We start from the raw sequence: 13,221 nt of genomic DNA on the forward strand, positions 1-13,221 counted from the left end.
TAGATAGAGCAAAACTTTGGAGGCTCCAGAGCAGAAGAAATATGAACGTTAGGACAGGCCATGACTTGGAGCTCTGTCTTAGGGAATAGAAGGAACCTGGGGTACAAGGGAGTACTGATACAGATCTGGGAGCATGCTGGGGTACAAGGCAGGTCACTAAGAGAGGCCTTCAGGAAGAGGGACTCAGGCTAGAAGACTTGTTCTAATAGTCAGGGCATATAACTGGGGAAGGGAGAGGGCCAGGATAAGGGAAATTCCCATCTTATTTGAGCTTAAAGTAGTCAAGGTCAGAAGGATAGAGAATATGAGGAGGCACTGGAGTTGCTTAAAGGCTTTTTCTCTGCTGTATGTTTTGGATTTGTTTGCAGAGTCCTGAGCTGGGCTTTCACATGGGTGAGGACAGGAGAGCGGCAGGGGTAGGGCGCCAGGTCCAACCCTACTGTACTCTGTACCCCAGTTTCATTCCGGCCCACCCATCTGCCCTCATGGAGGAACATTTTGTTTTAGGACTAGGAAGACTTCGAATACATCCCAGACCTGGAAGCCAAGAAGCCAGACGACTGGAATGAGGCAATGAATGGGGAGTGGGAAGGGCCCCTGACACCAAACCTGAAGTATAAGGTGAGGGGGTCTCTCCTGCCAATCGGTATGAGAAATAAGAGAGAAGAGATGTAAATTTTAATCTACAGAACAGAAACTCTGAGATCCTGTGGTCATCTTCCTCCTTTCCCCTTCTCCATAAGACTGTAGCCTCATTTGGGCCGTGTTCTCAGGGCTGTGCCTATCTGGGAGAAGGTGGTCTGGTCAAGGTTGATGCTGGGAGGCGGAGGTCCAGGGAGCCCTAGGCAAGGGATTTGTCCGGAGTGGTGGAAATCAGTCAAAGGAACATGATCAAAACAGGAAATGGGTCTGGGGTCAGGAACCGGAAGTCTCAGAAGTGGTCCAGAAAGGGGAAGGGTAGGACATGAATGAGCCAAACATGTTGGGGGAAGGTGGGGGAACTTCTTTTTAAGGGCTAAGTCCTGACCTCATGTCAGAAATGAGAGGGAACTAAAGGAATTGACTATCAAATGCTCCAGAGATAATACTGACTGAAACAAACATTGTTTTATTTGGTCACAGTTTCCTATACTGCACACCAGGAAGAGAATGGCCCCAAGTCCAGAGTCCTTAGATGGTGGTTCCCTGTGAAGCTACGTTTTCTTAACATCATGAACAAACTTATGCAGAGAGCTGGGACCAGGCTCAGAATGGGTCTCTGCTACCTTGTTCATATCCCTCTGGGTAGAAAGGGGAACCTGGGGGCTTCCCTGGTGGCGCAGTGGTTGAGAATCTGCCTGCTAATGCAGGGGACACGGGTTTGCGCCCTGGTGTGGGAGGATCCCACATGCCGCGGAGCGGCTGGGCCCGTGAGCCACAACTACTGAGCCTGCGCGTCTGGAGCCTGTTCTCCACAACATGAGAGGCTGCGATAGTGAGAGGCCCGCGCACTGCGATGAAGAGTGGCCCCCGCTTGCCACAATTAGAGAAAGCCCTCGCACAGAAATGAAGACCCAACACAGCAAAAATAAATAAATTAATTAATAAACTCCTACCCCCAACATCTTTAAAAAAAAAAAATGAAAGGGGAACCTGGAAGAGTCTTGTGCATTAGCTCAAAGCAAGGGAGAGAAGCTCAAGGAATCCTGCTCTGAATCCCTATGCCTAATTGATTAATCTTTCTGATTGCATGAGAAGAATGGAAAAATACTAATGCCATGTTCACTCTTTGGTGCTTTGCTTAGGGACAATGTAAACCTCGGATCATTCACAATCTCAGTTACCAGGGGGAGTGGATTCATCCAGAAATAGACAACGCTGAATATAAACCCGACCCAACCATTTGTCACTATTATAACATTAGTGTCCTTGGCCTGGACCTTTGGTGGGTAAATCTCTCTGGGCTCAGAGCCAGGGAAGAACAGTCCCTCTAAAGGTTCCACAAAGTAGAAAGAGCTCCAGGCTGGAAATTACAAAACTTGAGTGAGTCTTGACCTTTCTAAACCTCAAACTGTTCCTCTTTAAAATGGGATTAATTATATTCATCCTAATAATTATAATAGCTAAAATTTATTTAGTCTCTACCATGTACCAAGCACTATTTCAAAGACTTTGTAAATGCCATTTAACTCTCACTATGAAATCTCCTACTTCTAAATGTGAAAACTGACATTCAGCAAAGTTAGCTAACTTGCCTGAAGACACATCTGGTAAGCAGAAGAGCTGGAATTTGAATGCAGGCCTTTCTGAGGCTAGATTCAGTGTTCCAATACTTTATACTGCTAGGCTGGTCCTATGTGAATCTTGGGGCAGTTCTGGAAATAAAAGGGAATCAGAGATGTGGTAAAACTTTGAAATATTAAAATCCCCAGATAGATGTTGGGACTGACTGTCCCAGCCATGGTGACAAATCCTGACCTAGCCTCCCTCTTCTCTGCCAGTTACCTTTCCTGGCTCTGATTTGAAGGAGGAGAGGAGGGCTCAGATACTCAGGCCTTCACAGAGTTGTTTTCTTCCAATGAGACCTGATGTTGAAAATGCGAGGATTCTTTCCCAACTCAGGAGAAAGAGAGCACTTCAAGTGCCTGCCCCAGAGTGAAAGCTTTAGCCCAGGAGGCCTCTTGGAAACTGCAACCTATCAATACATAGTCTTGGAATTCCCTTGGAGAGGAAGGGAAAGTGAGCATTAATATCCCTTATTATTACCCTGTATTATGTTTGAGAGAATTGAGAATCAGAAATGTCACATGATGTGCCCAAGAGCACACAGCTAGTGCATGGGAGAGACAGGATTCAAAGGTCTGTCAGCCCGTAAAGTCCTTGTTTATTGATTACACCCACCATACAATAGAGCCTCTAGAAACTGCAGCCACTTGTTCTTGGGTGTATCCTGGAATGTTCTACAGCCAGTGAAATCTCTGTCTCTGACCAGTGATTTCTACAGTTCAAGGCTGCTAAAGGTCTCTTGAACAGACACCCCCAATTTGAAGCTTTCTTGGTTTATTTATTTATTTTGACTTTCTTGTTTTCCTGACTCAGTGAGGCCAGCACACAAGTGTAAGGAGATGATGTATGTAAATTACCATGTGCATAGTAGGGGTTCAGGAGAGAAGGAAGAAGAGAGACATATGTCCTTCTTTTGTTCCTTTTTTATCTGAAGAATGTGGATACAGTTTGTACAAATTCCCATTGTTATCTCTTTTTTTTTCAGTTCTCCCTTTTAAATAAATAATAGGAACTTTCTACATCTTGAAAAAATATGTGGTCACATTAATATGCCTAATCTGATTGTTTCCTTAAAGTGCATTGGGTTTTTTTTTCCACTGAAAACATTAAGGCACACACTTTAAACAGTTTCTTTGTTCATTTAAAAATTGACACTAATTGCTCTGAGTTCTATCTTCCTCCTCAAGTAGGCAAAACTTTCTATTTGAGAATTTAAACCATGCTGAAGGAGTGTTTCTCAAACTTTAACATGCGTATGAATCACTCAGATCTTAATAAAATGCAGATTCTGATCCAGCAGGTCTGGGACAAATCCTGAGAGACTACATTTCTGAAACTCCAGCATTATCTCTTTTTTTTTTTGTCTTGTGATACAGTTCTGCACAGTGCTGACATCACCCTTGCAGGCATCCTTTCCTTTTAAGTTCTAGTTGGGTCTGGCACTCCCAAGTCCTACTCCACCCTACTCACTCAGCCAGACCAACACATCCAGTTTATCACAGGGTCCCTGCACCTCACTGGAAAAGCCTAGCGACTCTCAGCATGGAGATGGGCCGGAATTCTCTCACCTGCCCTGCGCCAACCCGGGGTTCCAGATGCTCTGTGAGTCCATCGCCCTCTGCATCAGGTCCTAGCCTAGTAAGCTGCTTAATCTTCCTGCTTAGTCCCTGACCCATCCTGTTCTCTGTTCCTACACTCCCATACACTGTCCCTTTTCTTTTCTTTCCTTTTTTCTTCCTTAGGCAGAAGATACGGCATTCTTTCATCAGGACAGAGACTAGGAGGAGATGGCAGTGAACAAGAAAATTCTTTCTCTTAGCTTTGGGACTCCTCATGATCTTTGAAGGAGTAGTGACAAAAAATGCAATGAATATAGCCTAACAGCCATAATGCAAAGCACATTGACATTCCTTAGGTCATATGGTCTGTGTCACAGCCCTGTGGGGCTGGAGGGTAGGGCTTATCATCTCCGTTTTACTGACCAGGAAGTGGAGGGCTTAGAGAGGCGACTTGACTTGTCAAGATCCCATAGCTAGTAAGTGCTCAAACATAGGTTTGGCACTCTTTCCATTTTATGATTCAAGTGGGACATCACAGGAAACCAGGTAACTTTCAGTGAATTAACTTTTTAGGCTTTACAGTCTCACAAAGCTCTTTCTCACATATTCTTTTCTCCTGAGAACTGTATGAAGAAAGCAGGGAAATTACATTTTCTTCCATTTTCCAGATAAAAACATGGAGGCACAGAAGAGATATGAGTAAACCAAGGTCCCTCCACTAATTAGCTGTAGGAAGCAGGACTGGCCCTCATGTCCTGATTCTCAGTTGGAGGCAGAGCCAGGAGTTTAGTGTAGGGGGGATGGGGGTAAGTGAGCACCAAAGAGAACAGGGGAGATTGGAAACATTTCTTGTGTGAGTAGAAAAAATGGAAGAGCCAAAAACCGAGCAGTTTCGTAACCAAGACTGCTGACAGCTCAAAAAGAAAAATAATAATAATAATAATAAATAAATCCCAACTCACAAAAAGAAAAAAAAATCCCAAAGAAAAAAATCGTAAAGTTGCATAAGGAATTATTAAAACCAATTTTTTAAATGGCTCAGAGGAAATTAACGATCTTTATTCAAAGTGGCTATTTTGTCATTTATTTTTCTGCTGAAGGCAGGGTTGGGGGGATGATGTAAGCCAAATAAAAGTCTTCCTTATTGAAAAAAAGCAAAACAAAACAAAACTTTTTTCAAACCCTAGAGGAAGGACACATGATAACTCATGCTGCAAACTTTCTCGTTGTCACACAACGGCTCTTACACAATTAACTTGCTGATTTATTTAACATATAATGCTAAAGCAAAAAAATCCAGAATGACTCTCCTTTTGTTTCTTTTGAAACATATCCAGATACTGAAAAGTTATGATAATAACTATCACCATTTATCGAATGACTATTATCTGCTAGACACTGTGCTTTACATATATTATTTCTAATGCTCATGACAACACTTCAAGGGAGTTACTTTTAATACTTCACTTATGAGGGAATAGGCTCAGAGGAGTTGAGTAACTTCCCCAAAGTCACACAGCTAGTATGTTGTTGAGCTGGGCTGTCTGACTCCATGACTGCTGCTCTTTCTATTTTGTTCCTTTATCATTAATAAACACTGAAATTATTATATACCATTGACTTGATTCATCTTTTTCTTTAATTGTACATCTTGAATATGTTATTTTTTAAAAATAGAGAAATATGGTAGAGAATCTTAAATTGTGCTTGCACTTCTTTTTAAACCTTTTCTTTTCCCCATATTCTTTTAGTTTTTCTGATTATATTGAGGAGAGAACCTTAAAAAGGACATCTATAAGTGGCAGCAGAGACTGTCAATCTGAGCTGGGGCAAGAGCCACTGGACAGAAGTTTGGAGCCTAGCAGAATGATGAAAATTTCTTCACAACCCTCTGAAAGAGTGGTCACAGGCTTGGAGAACACAGAACCTTGGGAAACAGTAAAGTAACTTCTTTCTAGAGCAGATCAGCTAAGGTGGTACAGCATTCTGGACCCTCTGTGCTCTTAATCATCTTTGTATCCCCTCACTCCACCTCAGTTATTGATTAAAATCTCTGGGTTTGCGGCCTAGGAATCTGCATTTAGCAAAGCTTCCAGGTGATTTTTAAAAGTCTTTTGACCTAGTTCTAATAATCCCATTGTTTCCATTTCAACAGGTGAAATCAGGCTGCATCTTTGACAATTTCCTTCTTACAAATGATCAAGAGTTTGCAGAAGAGGCTGGAAATAAGAGCTGGGGAATAAGAAAAGTAAGATTTTCCCTCATTTGGATTTCCAGGTGTCTGACTCCTCAGTTGTGCACTGTTCTCTGCATTTAAAAAATCAGTCTCACAGTCATTGTCTCATTTGCTGGTTACATGGCCCTGAGAGGCAGGGTAAAGAACTTGTATTCATTGGACATCTACAACCTTGTACTTGACTCTATGAACACTTTCCAAAAGTCTTCCCACTTAGCCCTTAAAACAACCCAGCAAGACAGGTATTGTTATTCCCGTTTTTCAGATGTAGGAATTGAGATTCATAGAGTATATATAAACTGTGTAAGGTCACATGCAGCCTTTAACTTGTTGAGTTAGAATGCACTCTCCTTCTGTGTCACACTCCCTGCTCACAGTGTGGTGATCTAGAAGGGAGCCACTGAACCCATTTGTGATGGATGACTTGGAGAAAGAAGCAAGATGTTAGTGCTGTTTACCAGCTTCCCTGCTCTCCTAGAACTATTTTACGGGTGGAGTGATACTTAGGACAATGGCTTCTTCTTGGTGCCACCCTTCATCCAGACTTCCTGGTTCTGCAGGAAGGGCCATTCAAGCAGGTTTGTGGCCAATGATTGATTACCCAAAAGGCAGACGAGGCTCATGGTTAGAGCAGCAGCAAAGCACAGGCATTAAAAGAAATTTATTTTTATTTTTGGCTGTGTTGAGTCTTCGTTGCTGTGTGTGGGCTTTCTGTAGTTGTGGCAAGTGGGGGTTACTCTTCATTGTGGTGCTCGGGCTTCTCATTGTGGTGGCTTCTCTTGTTGAGGAGCACGGGCTCTAGGCGTGTGGGTTTCAGTAGTTGTGGCATGTGGGCTCAGTAGTTGTGGCTCGTGGGCTCTAGAGCACAGGCTCAGTAGTTGTGGCACACAGGCTTAGTTGCTCCGTGGCATGTGGGATCTTCCCAGACCAGGGCTCGAACCCATGTCCCCTGCATTGGTAGGTGGATTCTTAACCACTGCTCCACCAGGGAAGTCCCAAAAAAGAAATTTTTGAGAGAACTTTGATACTTAGCATTTTCAAAGAAGCATTGACACAGTCATCATGGAAAAAATAAAAATTAGACTTTGACACTTCTTAGTCTGGTTTTGTTTTGTTTTTACTTTGAGGTTGTCATCTAATACTGTTTTTTTAAATAAATTATTTTATTTTATTTTATTTATTTTTGTCTGTGTTGGGTCTTCATTGCTGCGCTTGGGCTTTCTCTAGTTGCGGCGAGCGGGGGCTGCTCTTCGTTGTGGTGTGCGTGCTTCTCACTGCGGTGGCTTCTCTTGTTGTGGAGCACAGGCTCTAGGCACGCGGGCTTCAATAGTTGTGGCACATGGGCTCAGTAGTTGTGGCTCGTGGGCTCTAGAGTTCAGGCTCCGTAGCTATGGTGTGCAGGCTTAGTTGCTCCGCATCATGTGGGATCTTCCTGGACCAGGGATCGAACCCATGTTCCCTACATTTGCAGGCGGATTCTTAACCTCTGTGCCACCAGGGAGGTCCTCTAATATTGTTTTATTGAGGAAGTATTACATATTGGTCAAGAGCATGAGTTTTAGAGCTAGATTGCTTAGGTTCAAATCCAGGCTCCATTACTTACTAGCTGTACAACATTGGTCAAGTTGTTTAACCTCTCTGATCTTCAGTCTCCTCATCTATAAATTGGGAATGATGATAGCAATTATCTTTATTATTAACTTATATATTCACTTGGCAAATATTTGTTGAGTGCTTGTTCAAAGCACTGTTGTAGTTGTTGGAGATATACCAGTGAAATAAAACAGAGAAGTTTCTGCCCTCATGAGGCTTACATTCAGTCAGGGGAGCCCAACAAGAAACATATAAAGAAGTAAATATATATGCATGAGATGGTGAGATAAACTACAGAGAACAATAAAGCAATAGAGAGGGCTGTCATCATGGGGGTTTTGCTTTTTGGTCAGGAGAGGCTTTGTTGAGTAAGCAACATTTAAGAGACTTGTAGGAAGTAAGGAGCAAACCATGCAGATGTTTGGGAAGAAGAGCCTTCTGGTGGAGAGAACAGCAAATGCAAAGTCCCTGAAGTAGAAGCATAACTTGCTTGTCTAAGAAAGAGTAAGAAGTACAGTGTGACTAGAGCTGAGTGAGAAAGAATGAGAGTAGTTGGGGCCATTTCCCTGAGTAAAATGGGGAGCCATTGGAGCCATTTTTAGCAAAGGAGTGATATGAACTGGCTCATAGGTTAAGATGTTACTCTGGCTGCTGCGTTGCAAAAGTCTATAGGAATAAAAAAGGACTATAGGGGAACAAACACAGAAGCGAGTGGTAGTGCTGGAGGTAGAGGAATGTTCAGATTCTAGATCCATTTTGAAGGCTAAACTCACAAGAGTGATGAATTAGATACAAAATATGAGTTGGAGTAAAGAGGGTTGGCTCCAAGGTTTTTGACCCCAATGACCAGAAGGATGGAGTTATTGAGGATGAGCTTTGGGGCACCCCAATATTTAGAGATCAGGGAGATAAAGTGGAACCAGCAAACAAAACAGAAAGGGTAGCCGGTGAAGTAGGAAGAGAACCAGGACATTATCCTGTAGGCCAAGTGAAGCAAGTATTTTAAGGGGGAAAGGAGTGATCAATTGTATTGAATGATCAAGGAAGATGAGTACTGAGAATGGACCACTGCATTTAATAACATGGGGTTCATTGGTGACTCTGACAAGAGCAGTTTCAGTAAGAGGTATAGGGGGAAAAAATGGGTCCAAGAAAGAATGGAAGGAGAAAAACTAGAGACAGCAAGTATAAGCTAGTCTTTTGTGAAGTTTTGCTGTAATAAGTGTAGAGAGAATAGGGTGGTAGGTAAAGGGAAACGTTGGTCAAGATTTTTTTTTTATATACAGTAGATCTTCCTGCCTGCTTGTATGTTAATGGGAATGATACAATAAAGAGCAAAAACAATATAGGAGAGAAAGAGGAGAATTTCTAGAATTCTTAAGAATTTTTTTTTTTAAGAATATGAGAGTGGATGATGTCTAGTGCCCAAGAAGATGGGTTGGCTTTCCATAGGAATATGGATATTTTATCCATAATCACAGGAATAAAGAATGACTATATAAGAATAAATACAGGCAGATGGGTAGATCTGGTGGTGGGAGTATATGTAGTTGTATTCTCTGGGAAGCAGACACCAAGATGGTGTTAGAAATGTAGGCGATTTATTGGGAATAATGCCTGGGAAAGATGAAGGGTAGAGGGTGCATGAATAGGCACCTGTGAAAGGAGAGAGGAAAAGGAGAATTGGGTAGGAATTATAGTCAAGTGCAGTGCAGCTCTGAGAAAGTCTTGCTAGCCCAACATTGCTCCAGGGGAAAAGGAGGAGAGTGAACCAACCACAGAAATATAGTAGGCTCATCAGTTAGCATTAAGGGCTCACTTGAGTTTAGTTTTTTGTTTTGTTTTTTTTAATTGTCAAATGTCTTGGCATTAAAAAAATTTTTTTATATTGGACTATAGTTAATTTTTGAGTTTAGTTTTAATGAGTTTAAAATGAGAACAATCTGTTTTTACTATTTTCTCTCGCCATTTTCTCTGCTTAGGTGCAGGCCTGGCAAGTTGGATTTGACCAGATTTGAAGATTTGCCCAACTAAAGGAGGGAAGGGCAAAGGAGTTGAGGATGTTTGCAAGAGAGTAATCACATAAAAATAAAGAAAGCCAGAAAGGGAAGATATGAGTTGGTTGAGGTCTAATGAAAAGGAAATGGTTTAGCAAGTTGTTATAGGTCCCGGTGAGCTTGAGGAGTTGGTAGAGGTGGTCTCTTGTTGCCTTTGGCAAGAACTGTTTTGGTAAGGATCCGAGGCTGGGAACAGATCAGTGAGTAGAGCAGCGAGAGGGAAGTGAAGAAATAGAGACGTTAACTGTAGCCAGTGCTTTCCAGGCATAAGAAAATGAAGGCCTGATTGAAAGAGAGAATGTGGGAATAATGTGGGGAACACAGCAAGATGTCAAGCACTTGCTCCCACTAGGATTGTCGAAGGCCCTATCCTACTGGGCATGCAGGTTCTCAATCTAGCTTTGTCCCCCAGGTCTGGGTAGAAGACCACCAGATTCTCTAGGTGAGGATTAAAGCCCTAGAGGAGTTTAGACTGTGTCTTTTTTTTTTTTTTTAATTCTTGGCTGCATTCGTTCTTCGTTGCTGCACGCGGGCTTTCTCTAGCTGCGGCGAGTGGGGGCTACCTTCATTGTGGTGCGCAGGCGTCTCATTGCAGTGCCTCTTCTCTTGTTGCAAAGCATAGGGTCCAGGCACGTGGGCTTCAGTAGTTGTGGCACAAGGGCTCAGTAGTTGTGGCTCGTGGGCTCTAAAGCGCAGGCTCAGTAGTTGTGGCGCACAGACTTAGTTGCTCCACGGCATGTGGGATCTTCCCGGACTAGGGCTCGAACCCATGTCCCCTGCATTGGCAGGCGGATTCTTAACCACTGTGTCACCAGGGAAGTCCCAAGGACTATGTCCTTTCTTTAAGGCCCCTCTGAGTAGTATAATTTATGAAGACGGCTCTAAGGATCAAATTCTAGCACCTGGATGAACACATTAGAGAACTCAGAAGTCCCATGTCTGACTGCAAACTTGTACTGGCTACAGTTCAAAAGCAAATTCAAAGAGTTCCATAAAAGTTGTTTTCCCGTGATATAGCAGAAAGAGGGCCAGACTTGGAACCAGAAAACCTGGTTTCTAATTCTAGTTCTACCACTCACTAACTATATAGCTTGGGGAACTGATTTAATCAGTCTGAATCTCATATTCCTCATCTAGAAGGTGGGAGCAGTAACACTTCATACATTGCTGTAAGGAATAGAAATAATGTGTGTAGACTGTCTCACACCATGCTTAGCAATACTGTAGGCATTCAGTGGATGTTTGTTGAATCTGAACCAATTTTATTTATGAACAAGTTACACACACACACACACACACACACTTCTCTCCACCCCACACACACTGAAAATTTATAGGTAAATAAACACCATACCAGAAATCTTTAAGAGTGTGGGAAGATGCCAGACATTTCTAAAGTGAGTTAACTTTGTTTATACCATCTGTAAATTATTTTGAAATTCCACACTCTAAACAGGACATAGAGAAGCAATGGAGAGAACTGTACAAAGAAATGGAAAAAAGAAAACAGGAAAAAGAGGCCAAGAAGAAAAAGGAAAAGGAGGAAGAAAGGGAAGATGACATCTGGAGAATTGAAGAAGAGGGAAGTGAAGAGGATTCTGCTGAGGAACCAGGAAATTACAGGCAGCTGAAGGAAGATGATGATGAAAGAGCATTTCTGGGTAAAAATGTAGAAGTCCATGTCGATCAGAGGATGAACTATAACTGGGTAACAAGTGGTTACTTCTCAGAGGCAAATGATGTTGCTTAGAAGGAAGAATGTTCATGGTTTGGTAAAGTCTGGGGAGCAAAATTACTTGCTCTCTCTGAATGAACATTGAATTTGGATTTCTATATCCCATCTCCTTTGCTCTGTATGACCTTGGGAAAGTCCCATCACCTCTTGGGGCTTCTCTTTACTTGTCAATGGAAAGGGAGTGATAATTCCTGTTTCATGAGGCTGCTGTAAGGAAGGATTAAATTAGCTATGTGTGCAAAGTGCCTGATATAAAAAGACAGTCAACAAATAGTAGCTATTAGTACTTACCATTATCATGGTATTTATAAAATAATTGACAGTAAAAAAGCCTCTGTATAAACTTGAGCCTCACTTTCAACTTATTCCAGTATATCCAGTGATTTTATTTTGTTTAAATATCTGTATTATTTAGTATTTACTGAGCAGTTCTGATAGCTGTATTTGTGGGTGATGATGCTTGATGTTTTCTTCTTGCAGGTGTATCAAGCACTTAAAAACAAAATCAGACTTCCTCTTAACATAAACAAAGATACTTTGTGAAACTCCTTTTGCTTCTCTGCTGTTTTGTGCCCTAATATTTAGTTAATTATTACTTGTTTGCGGGTTTGCTGGTTTTACAGTTATCCTTTCTGTACCATCGGCTCACAATATCATTATATGCATTCACATAGCTCTTTACAGATCACAAAGCACTTTCCTATAAATTTGAGCAACTACTGCAATGTGCTCATTTAATCCTCAGAACAGCCATTGTAGAGGATACCATTATTATCTTCCTTTTACAGATACAGAAACTGCTAAGAGGAGGCAAGTCACTTGCTCAGGGTCAAATAACCAGTAAGGGGCGGGGCCCGTATCTGAACTCAAGTTTGTCTGGTTCCAAAGATTATCCTTCCATTGCATTAGGCTGTTTGTTGAATGAGTGAGTAAATATCTATTATGACTGAGTACAGTTAGTAGACAAGTCTCACATGGAAAAAATACCCTTTTAACAAAAATAATCAAAAAGTAATTTTCCTCTTTTAAAAATTTTCTCAAAAAATAAACATACGAACAAGTAGCTGCATGAAGTGTGACAGCCTTTTCATAAGAAGCTAATATGGTTGCCAGGTGTTCAAGGTGACCATGGTTGATTCCTGGCCCTACTTACTTATCAGCTGTATTACCTTAGGCAAGTAATCTAACTTGCCTGTGGGAGTTATTTTCTGTTTCTCATTTTTCTGTCTCATTTTTCACATTTGCAAACTCAGCTGTGAGGATTAAATGCTGACTCTTCCTTCCTTTATTTTACTAGGAGTACACCAAAAATTAATCCCAGTGTAGCTGGAGAATCAAGCCCAGACACAATTATGATAGCACAGGGCTACAAATTTAGGTCTGGAACATCATAGGTGCTCAATAAATATTAGTTAAAAGAATGAACAAAACTCTGACTGGTGCTTTCAGGGAAGAGTTCACGAAAGAAGTAACTTTTGAACCAGCTCTTGAAGAATTCATGAGTCTGTCTTTCGGAGGAGGATATGTGTGAACCAAATTTCAGAGTCAAAGAGCAGGGTACCTGTATGACAGGAGTGGGGTGGTGAGGTCAGGGAGAAGCAGCAAGAACTCCTTCTTCCTTCTTTCCCATAGGTTGGAGTCTGCTGTAGTAACTGGGCCTTACAATCTTTGGAATGTTCTGGTTTGAAAAACTTGCCTTTGCAGGGAGGCAAAACTTTACCTCTTCCCTTTTAGGGTCTTCAGCTGGGCCTTAGAATTTGGTTAACGTAAGACAGA

General features: G+C 41.9%; 1 pseudogene across 1 annotated transcript in view; it reads left to right on the forward strand.

Annotated features, from left to right (window-relative positions):
• The window catches only part of LOC308605056 (calreticulin-like), a 34,302-nt pseudogene extending 21,913 nt beyond the window's left edge, over window positions 1-12,389 (forward strand). The window contains exons 7-10 of the transcript XR_014017864.1: window positions 514-621; window positions 1,785-1,928; window positions 5,980-6,072; window positions 11,167-12,389. The product of XR_014017864.1 is annotated as a calreticulin-like (transcript). The remainder of the gene's footprint in view (window positions 1-513; window positions 622-1,784; window positions 1,929-5,979; window positions 6,073-11,166) is intronic.
• Window positions 12,390-13,221: the final 832 nt, after the last annotated feature.

Source organism: Mesoplodon bidens, assembly GCF_964165515.1.
Source record: "Mesoplodon bidens genome assembly, chromosome: 2".
Lineage (NCBI taxonomy): Eukaryota > Metazoa > Chordata > Mammalia > Artiodactyla > Ziphiidae > Mesoplodon > Mesoplodon bidens.